The following is a 9020-nucleotide window of genomic DNA, read 5'->3' as shown; positions in this document are numbered from 1 at the left end:
TCCCAGCTTGACTTTCCACTCGGCTTTTGCTCCAGAGTTTGCCGTCAAAGGTAAATGTTCTGGGTGAATGAAACGAACTTCTAAAAGCACGGTAATGTGGCAAAGGCACACACACACACACACAAACAATTCTCCTCCTAAGTTTTCTTCCCAGCTTTACTTTCTATTCGGCTTTTGCTCCAGAGATTACCGTTAAAGGCAAAAATTCTGGGAGAATAAAGCTTCCCAAGAAACTTGTACGAGCAACGCAATGTGGCAGTGACACAATATCATCCTCCTCTGTTTTCTTCCCAGCTTGACTTTCTATTCGGCTTTTGCTCCAGAGATTGCCGTTAAAGGCAAAAATTCTGGGAGAATAAAGCTTCCCAACAAACTTGTACAAGCAACGCAACGTGTCTGTGACACAATATCATCCTCCTCTGTTTTCTTCCCAGCTTGACTTTCCACTCGGCTTTTGCTCCAGAGATTGCCGTTAAAGGCGAAAAAAAATTCTGGGAGAATAAAGCTTCCCAAGAAACTTGTACAAGCATCGCGGCAGTGACACAATATCATCCTGCTCTGTTTTCTTCCCAGCTTGACTTTCTATTCGGCTTTTGCTCCAGAGATTGCCGTCAAAGCTAAAAGTTCTGGGTGAATGAAACAAACTTCTAAAAGCACTGTAATGTGGCAAAGGCATACGCACACACAAACAATTCTCCTCCTCAGTTTTCTTCCCAGCTTTACTTTCTATTCGGCTTTTGCTCCAGAGATTACCGTTAAAGGCAACAATTCTGGGAGAATAAATCTTCCCAACAAACTTGTCCAAGCAACGCAACGTGGCAGTGACACACTATCATCCTCCTTTGTTTCATTCCCAGCTTGACTTTCCATTCGGGTTTTGCTCCAGAGATTACCGTCAAAGGCAAAAATTCTGGGAGAATGGATCTTCCCAACAAACATCTACAAGCACCGCAATGCGGCAAAGGCACACAAATCTGCTTCTCTGTTTTCTTCCCAGCTTGACTTTCTATGCGGTATTTGCATGAGTTTCTATTCGGCTTTTGCTCCAGAGATTGCCGTTAAAGGCAAAAATTCTGGGAGAATAAAGCTTCCCAAGAAACTTGTACGAGCAACGCAATGTGGCAGTGACACAATATCATCCTCCTCTGTTTTCTTCCCAGCTTCACTTTCTATTCGGCTTTTGCTCCAGAGATTGCCGATAAAGGCAAAAATTCTGGGAGAATAAACTTTCCCAAGAAACTTGTACAAGCAACGCAACGTGTCTGTGACACAATATCATCCTCCTCTGTTTTCTTCCCAGCTTGACTTTCCACTCGGCTTTTGCTCCAGAGTTTGCCGTCAAAGGTAAATGTTCTGGGTGAATGAAACGAACTTCTAAAAGCACGGTAATGTGGCAAAGGCACACACACACACACACACACAAACAATTCTCCTCCTAAGTTTTCTTCCCAGCTTTACTTTCTATTCGGCTTTTGCTCCAGAGATTACCGTTAAAGGCAAAAATTCTGGGAGAATAAATCTTCCCAACAAACTTGTACAAGCAGCGCAATGTGGCAGTGACACAATAATATCCTCCTCTGTTTTCTTCCCAGCTTGACTTTCCATTCGGCTTTTGCTCCAGAGATTGCCGTTAAAGGCAAAAAAAATTCTGGGACAATAAAGCTTCCCAACAAACTTGTACAAGCAACGCAATGTGGCAGTGACACAATATCATCCTCCTGTGTTTTCTTCCCAGCTTGACTTTCTATTCGGCTTTTGCTCCAGAGATTTGCCGTTAAAGGCGAAAAAAAATTCTGGGAGAATAAAGCTTCCCAAGAAACTTGTACAAGCATCGCGGCAGTGACACAATATCATCCTGCTCTCTTTTCTTCCCAGCTTGACTTTCTATTCGGCTTTTGCTCCAGAGATTGCCGTCAAAGCTAAAAGTTCTGGGTGAATGAAACAAACTTCTAAAAGCACGGTAATGTGGCAAAGGCATACGCACACACAAACAATTCTCCTCCTCAGTTTTCTTCCCAGCTTTACTTTCTATTCGGCTTTTGCTCCAGAGATTACCGTTAAAGGCAACAATTCTGGGAGAATAAATCTTCCCAACAAACTTGTCCAAGCAACGCAACGTGGCAGTGACACACTATCATCCTCCTTTGTTTCATTCCCAGCTTGACTTTCCATTCGGGTTTTGCTCCAGAGATTACCGTCAAAGGCAAAAATTCTGGGAGAATGGATCTTCCCAACAAACATCTACAAGCACCGCAATGCGGCAAAGGCACACAAATCTGCTTCTCTGTTTTCTTCCCAGCTTGACTTTCTATGCGGTATTTGCTTGAGTTTCTATTCGGCTTTTGCTCCAGAGATTGCCGTTAAAGGCAAAAATTCTGGGAGAATAAAGCTTCCCAAGAAACTTGTACGAGCAACGCAATGTGGCAGTGACACAATATCATCCTCCTCTGTTTTCTTCCCAGCTTCACTTTCTATTCGGCTTTTGCTCCAGGGATTACAGTCAAAGGTAAAAGATCTGGGAGAATGAAGCTTCCCAGCTTGACTTTCCATTCGGGTTTTTCTCCAGAGATTACCGTTAAAGGCAAAAATTCTGGGAGAATGGATCTTCCCAACAAACATCTACAAGCACCGCAATGTGGCAAAGGCACACAAATCTGCTTCTCTGTTTTCTTCCCAGCTTGACTTTCTATACGGGTTTTGCTCCACACATTACCGTTAAAAGTAAAGGTGCTGGGTGAATAAACCTTCTCCACAAACTTCTTCTACCAGCACCGCAATGTGGCAATGATAAACACAAATCTCCTCCTCAATTTTTTTTCCCAGCTTGAATTTCTAAGCGGGTTTTGCTCCACAGATTACCGTTAAAAGTAAAGGTGCTGGGTGAATAGACCTTCTCCACAAACTTCTTCTACCAGCACCGCAATGTGGCAATGGTACACACAAATCTGCTTCTCTGTTTTCTTCCCAGCTTGACTTTCTATACGGGTTTTGCTCCACACATTACCGTTAAAAGTAAAGGTGCTGGGTGAATAAACCTTCTCCACAAACTTCTTCTACCAGCACCGCAATGTGGCAATGATAAACACAAATCTCCTCCTCAATTTTTCTTCCCAGCTTGAATTTCTAAGCGGGTTTTGCTCCACAGATTACCGCTAAAAGTAAAGGTGCTGGGAGAATAACCCTTCTCCACAAACTTCTCCCCGCACAGCATTCGTATGGGTTTGCGACTCTGCGAAGCACCATCAACACAGGAGGTGTGAGCGTTAACCAAACATTGCATTCATTCATGCACTTTCATTAAATGCGACTAGTCTTTAGCTCCATCAACCGATATACGGTTGAATGCTGGCCGGCACAAGTGCCTAACTGCACATTTGCAAGTTCCAGTGCTCTACAGCGAGCTAAACTGGGATACATGTCTTTTGGTCGGCTGGGTCGTAGGGCAACCAAGTCACGGGATACCCTAAAAACCCCAAGTCCAGCTATCCGCCACATGCTGGAAGCCCCGGCGACCGATACATGCGTGCCGGCCGCCGGTTTGGAAGTTCTCCCCCAGCCGACCGAAACCGGCCGGGGTCTGAACCTCCGGCGGAGAGCTCCGCGTGGAAGCCCTCCTACTCCATTGCATTCATTCATTCATGCACTTTCATTAAATGCGACTAGAGTCTTAAGCTCAATCAACCGATATACGGTTGAATGCTGGCCGGCACAAGTGCCGGTCAATTTCAATCATTATTAACGTGCTTTTGGTCCGGTGCTCTACAGTTAAGCTCAACCTAACTGCACAAGACACCTCTATCTGCCGGCACATTTACAAGTGCCGGTCAATTTCCAGTGCTCTACAGCGAGCTAAACTGGGATGCATGTCTTTTGGTCGGCTGGGTCGTAGGGCAACCAAGTCACGGGATACCCTAAAAACCCCAAGTCCAGCTATCCACCACATGCTGGAAGCCCCGGCGACCGATACATGCGTGCCGGCCGCCGGTTTGGAAGTCCTCCCCCAGCCGGCCGAAACCGGCCGGGGTCTGGACTTCCGGCGGAGAGCCCCGGGTGGAGGCCCTCCTACTCTAGGAGTTGCTTGTTTCAATCAGGTTCTATTGCTACACTTGGCCTGGCTGTGACTCTCCACTTCGGTGGAAACATTGCGCGCACCTGCGCTGCCGATGGATGTGACTGCGGGAGAATAATTTTCCCCCGCGTCGGTGCTGAGCATTACTTGGATGTGACTCTCCACGTCGCTGGCGGCAGCTCGATGTGAAGGCGGTGAGCTACGGAAGATTGCCGACGAGTTCCAGGGCGTCATACTAGAATGCAGCCAACTCAAGCTCCTATTATATAGGTCCCGTCCTCGAAGGCTCGATTCAAGGAGGCACACACGTGCAGACTAGAGTCTCAAGCTCCGCAAGTCTATGTCTTAAAGACGACACTCTCTTCAGCCCAGCACTCTGCTACCCTGCACCGATTGCTATTCATTGCAGAATCATCCGCATTCTCCTACCTCCACCAAGCACCATCAACGCCAATTTCCAGTGCTCTACAGCAAGAGCCGACCGTCGGGATTGGTGGTATTTCACCGGCGGGCACCCGAAGGAGCCCTCCCACTTATGCTACACCTCGTCACGTCTCCCGACAGCGGCAGGCTAGAGTCAAGCTCAACAAGGTCTTCTTTCCCCGCCGCTGACATTGTCCAAGCCTTTCCGCACTCCCAGGTTAACCTGGGGTGTCAGTATTTTGGTCGGCTGGGTTGTAGGGTCCCGTGCCGTACACGGACCCAAAAACCCCAAGTCCAGCTATCCGCCACATGCCGGAAGCCCCGGCGGCGAACACTTGCGTGAATGCCGCCGGTTTGGAAGTCCTCCCCCGGCCGGCCGAAACCGGCCGGGGTCTGGACTTCCGGTTGAGAGCCCCGGGTGGAGGCCCTCCTCCGATGGATGTGACTGCCGGGCAAGTCCTGTCACCTTTCTTTTAGAGATACAATTGCTCACCTATACAAACATTGGATCGGATGTCACCAAGTAAACTGGTAACTGCGGGAGAATAATCTTCCCCCGCGTCGGTGCCGTGCACTCCGCGGATGTGACTCTCCGCGGCAGCTCGGTGTGAAGGCGGTGAGGTAAGAAAGATTGCGGACCAGTTCCAGGGCGTCATACTTGAATGCAGCCAACTCAAGCTCCTATTATATAGGTCCCGTCATCGAAGGCTCGATTCAAGGAGGCAGGCACACACGTGCCGACTAGAGTCTCAAGCTCCGCAGGTGTCTGTCTTGAAGACGACACTCTCTTCAGCCCAGCACTCGGCTACCCTGCACCGATTGCTATTCATTGCAGAATCATCCGCATTCTCCTACCTCCGCCAAGCACCATCAACGCCAATTTCCAGTGCTCTACAGCAAGAGCCGACCGTCGGGATTGGTGGTATTTCACCGGCGGGCACCCGAAGGAGCCCTCCCACTTATGCTACACCTCGTCACGTCTCCCGACAGCGGCAGGCTAGAGTCAAGCTCAACAAGGTCTTCCTTCCCCGCCGCTGACATTCTCCAAGCCTTTCAGCACTCCCACGTTAACCTGGGGTGTCAGTATTTTGGTCGGCTGGGTTGTAGGGTCCCGTGCCGTACACGGACCCAAAAACCCCCAAGTCCAGCTATCCGCCACATGCCGGAAGCCCCGCCGGCCGGCACGTGGGTGCCGGCTGCCGGTTAGGGAGTCCTCCCCCGGCCGGCCGAAACCGGCCGGGGTCTGGACTCCCGGCGAATGCCCCCGAGGGGGCATCCTTAAAGAGACAGACAGAAACCGCCGGGTGCCGTGAAACCGACATCACGAACTCCGCGCGGATCTGTTCTTAGCAAGTACCCATCTTGCTTGCAGTGGCTCACCTTGGTCGGCCAACTGCATTCGTTTAAGATGCTTGGCAGGCATCGGTCTTTCTTGCGAGAGTGCGGATTCTCTCGCTTTCAGCAAGTGCTCAAACCTTGCTCGCAGTGGCTCACCTTGGTCGGCCAACTGCATTCGTTTAAGATGCTTGGCAGGCATCGGTCTTTCTTGCTAGAGTGCGGATTCTCTCAATTTCAGCAAGTGCTCAAATCTGGTTCCAACGACGATAGGGATGACAGAACCAAACCTCTCCGCGAGTGGCCTTTCGCAAAGAAGGTGAGGATTTTTCGGCCACCTACAGCATCCATCGTACCACGTACCAAGGGCCCCTCCGCGGCACGGAATAGTGAGGAACGCTTACTTCCACGTCACCCTACCAAAGTTGGACCCTCATTTGGCACATACTTGAATTTGGCCAACTCAAGCTCCTATTATATAGGTCCCGTCCTCGAAGGCCGATTAGAGTCTTAAGCATTTGGGCGGCTGGGTTATAGGTACAACGCAATCTGTTACCCACAAACCCCAAGTCCGGCGATCCGCCACCCGCCGGAAGCCCCATCGGCCGCATGCCGGCCGATGGCTTGGGGATCGCCCTTATTAGAAAGGGTGACCCCCGTGGGAAGGCCCAGAAGGCCTTCCTAAATGTCCACCGCCGTGTAGAGTCACATCCGAGGAATGGACAGCACCAAGCCGACCAACCCAAGCGCCTCCGAATGCTCGCCGATCTCCAACCAAACGTTGGGACCGCCGAGCCGGAGAAGGGAGAGCTCTCTTTGCTCCCCCGCGCCGGTGATGTGCTCCTGGCAGTATGTCGCCTCCTCAAGTTTCTATTATATAGATACCGTCATCGAAAGGCTCAACATCAGGTTCCAAGGTGGCAGACTCACGCATTGCATTCATTCATGAATGCACATTTCCAAGTGCCTGTCACTTACATTGTGGTATTTCACCGGCGGGCACCCGAAGGAGCCCTCACTTATGCTACACCTCGTCACGTCTCCCGACAGCGGCAGGCTAGAGTCAAGCTCAACAGGGTCTTCTTTCCCCGCCGCTGACATTCTCCAAGCGTTTCCGCACTCCCAGGTTAACCTGGGTTGTCAGTCTTTTGGTCGGCTGGGTGATAAACCCCAAGTCCAGTTATCCGCCAAATGCTGGAAGCCCCGGTGGCCGGCACCACCCACCAGCGTAGTGCCGTCTGCCGGTTTGGGTGTCCTCCCCCATCGAAACCGGAGTCTGGACTCCCGGCGAAGGTCCCGGAAGGGTCCTCCTAACAGAGAATAGGAGTTGCTTGCTTGCTTTAATCAGGTGCCGTGCAGCCGACAGCACGAACCTGCAAGCGAGGGCTGCCTTTCAACGGGTCGCCACCGTACGGAGGCTTCACCGCTCACGACGCCCCGCCAGATACTCAAGTCGTCTACGAGTGGTTCAAGGGTCCCTACGTCCGAGTGCTTGATTACCCCGTGAATCCCCATCTAGAATCCCAAAGACCTCGGTCAGTGGGGCAAGTGGGCGGAGTCTCGATGGCACTACTCGCGGGGAGCCTTGGGTGAGTTTCCCCACCCATTTGGTGGCTCCCCGCCTTACCGGTCCCCCGTGAGGGGGTCCAGCGTTGGTGGTTCTGCCTTTCAGAGTGCAGGGACCCACGGTCACGCAGCTCCGGGCACAGCTTCGGCCTTAGAGGCGATCAGGCTTCAGCCGTCGGACGTAGCTTCGCACCAAGGTTCGATCGAACCAGCGCGGTACCATTGGTCCGAACCTGGGGTTCCTCTCGTACTAACCAGGATTACCTTGGCCGCGTTCTAAACGCCAGGAGGATAAAAGTAACCTGTTTCACAACGGTCTAAACCCAGCTCACGTTCCTTGTTGGTTGGTGAACAATCATACGCTTGGGGAGCGCTGCGTCCCCACGGTAAGAAGAGCCGACATCGAAGAATCAAAAAGCCGCGTCGCTATGAACGCTTGGCGGCCACGAGCCAGTTATCCCTGTGGTAACTTTTCTGTCACCTCCCGCCGAAGATCCTTCGGACGGGGAGGATCGATAGGCCCCGGTTTCCCGGGTCCCACCCGTACTGAGGGTGCGGATCAAGGCGGCTTTTGCCCTTTCGCTCTACCCGAGGTTTCTGGCCTCGGTGAGCCGCCCTTAGGACACCTGCGTTATCCTTTGACAGATGTTCCGCCCCAGACGAACTCCCCGCCTGCCGTTGTCCCCGGATCGGGTCGGCCCCCCTGTCCGGCACGGACCAGGAGTCCGGTCCGGCCGGCCAGTAGCAGGGGCCTTGGTTCGCGAACGGCGTGCGACGAGGATGGGGAACCCCGACGCCCGCGTCCCGCCCAACCGGGTGAGTCAGGAAACAGTGAGAGTAGTGGTATTTCACCGGCGGGCACCCGAAGGAGCCCTCCCACTTATGCTACACCTCGTCACGTCTCCCGACAGCGGCAGACTAGAGTCAAGCTCAACAGGGTCTTCTTTCCCCGCTGACATTCTCCAAGCCCGTTCCCTTGGCTGTGGTTTCGCTAGACAGTAGGTAGGGACAGTTTAAGGGGGAATTGTTGAAGTGATCCTCCATCCTCCTCTCACCTCTCACACATCACTTCACCCTCTCACCCGGCATTATAGTTCTTCTCTTTAAGTTGTTTTCCATGCCTGGGTGCGGTACCCCTTACTGTCTGTGAAATTCCGACTCAATCTTATCTTGATGTTATCCTTTTGTTATGGAGAGTAGATGGTGATCCTTGCAACATTGTTCCTACCCTGGTTCCTGTAGTTATACCAGGGTGTATTTACTTGCTGTTGTGTTGGCTCCATTTGGGTTGTATTCGGAGAGATGTAAAAGAAAGAAAATAGAAAAGAAAAGAGAAAAAGGTAAATACGATAGCAATGTATAAATAGAAATAATAGAATTGATAATAAATATAAATTATAAAATTGATAAAATTGAATATAGACATGAATATATATAATAAAAATTTGATACTATATCAATAAACAAGGTTAGTAATTCAGGATCCTTGATAGTTAGTTATATATACATGCTCATTAGAGCCCCTAATTTAGAAGATGTGTCTCATTGATTCAGTCTTTGAAAATATTGTGTTTTTACTTAGAGTTTTACTAGGGAGAGGTAATCTCCTTTCCCCCGAAATATGTTT

The 9020-nt window shown here is 50.9% G+C and overlaps 1 pseudogene; it reads right to left on the bottom strand.

The window, feature by feature from the left end:
• Nucleotides 1-7196: 7196 nt before the first annotated feature.
• On the bottom strand, nucleotides 7197-8466 carry LOC145982943 (large subunit ribosomal RNA; annotated as a pseudogene).
• Nucleotides 8467-9020: the final 554 nt, after the last annotated feature.

This window comes from Lepisma saccharinum, unplaced genomic scaffold, assembly GCF_977018435.1.
Source record: "Lepisma saccharinum unplaced genomic scaffold, izLepSacc3.1 HAP1_SCAFFOLD_477, whole genome shotgun sequence".
In the NCBI taxonomy this organism is placed as follows: domain Eukaryota; kingdom Metazoa; phylum Arthropoda; class Insecta; order Zygentoma; family Lepismatidae; genus Lepisma; species Lepisma saccharinum.
The sequence above is the reverse complement of the archived record's forward strand: the minus strand, read 5'-3'. Positions and strand labels throughout refer to the sequence as shown.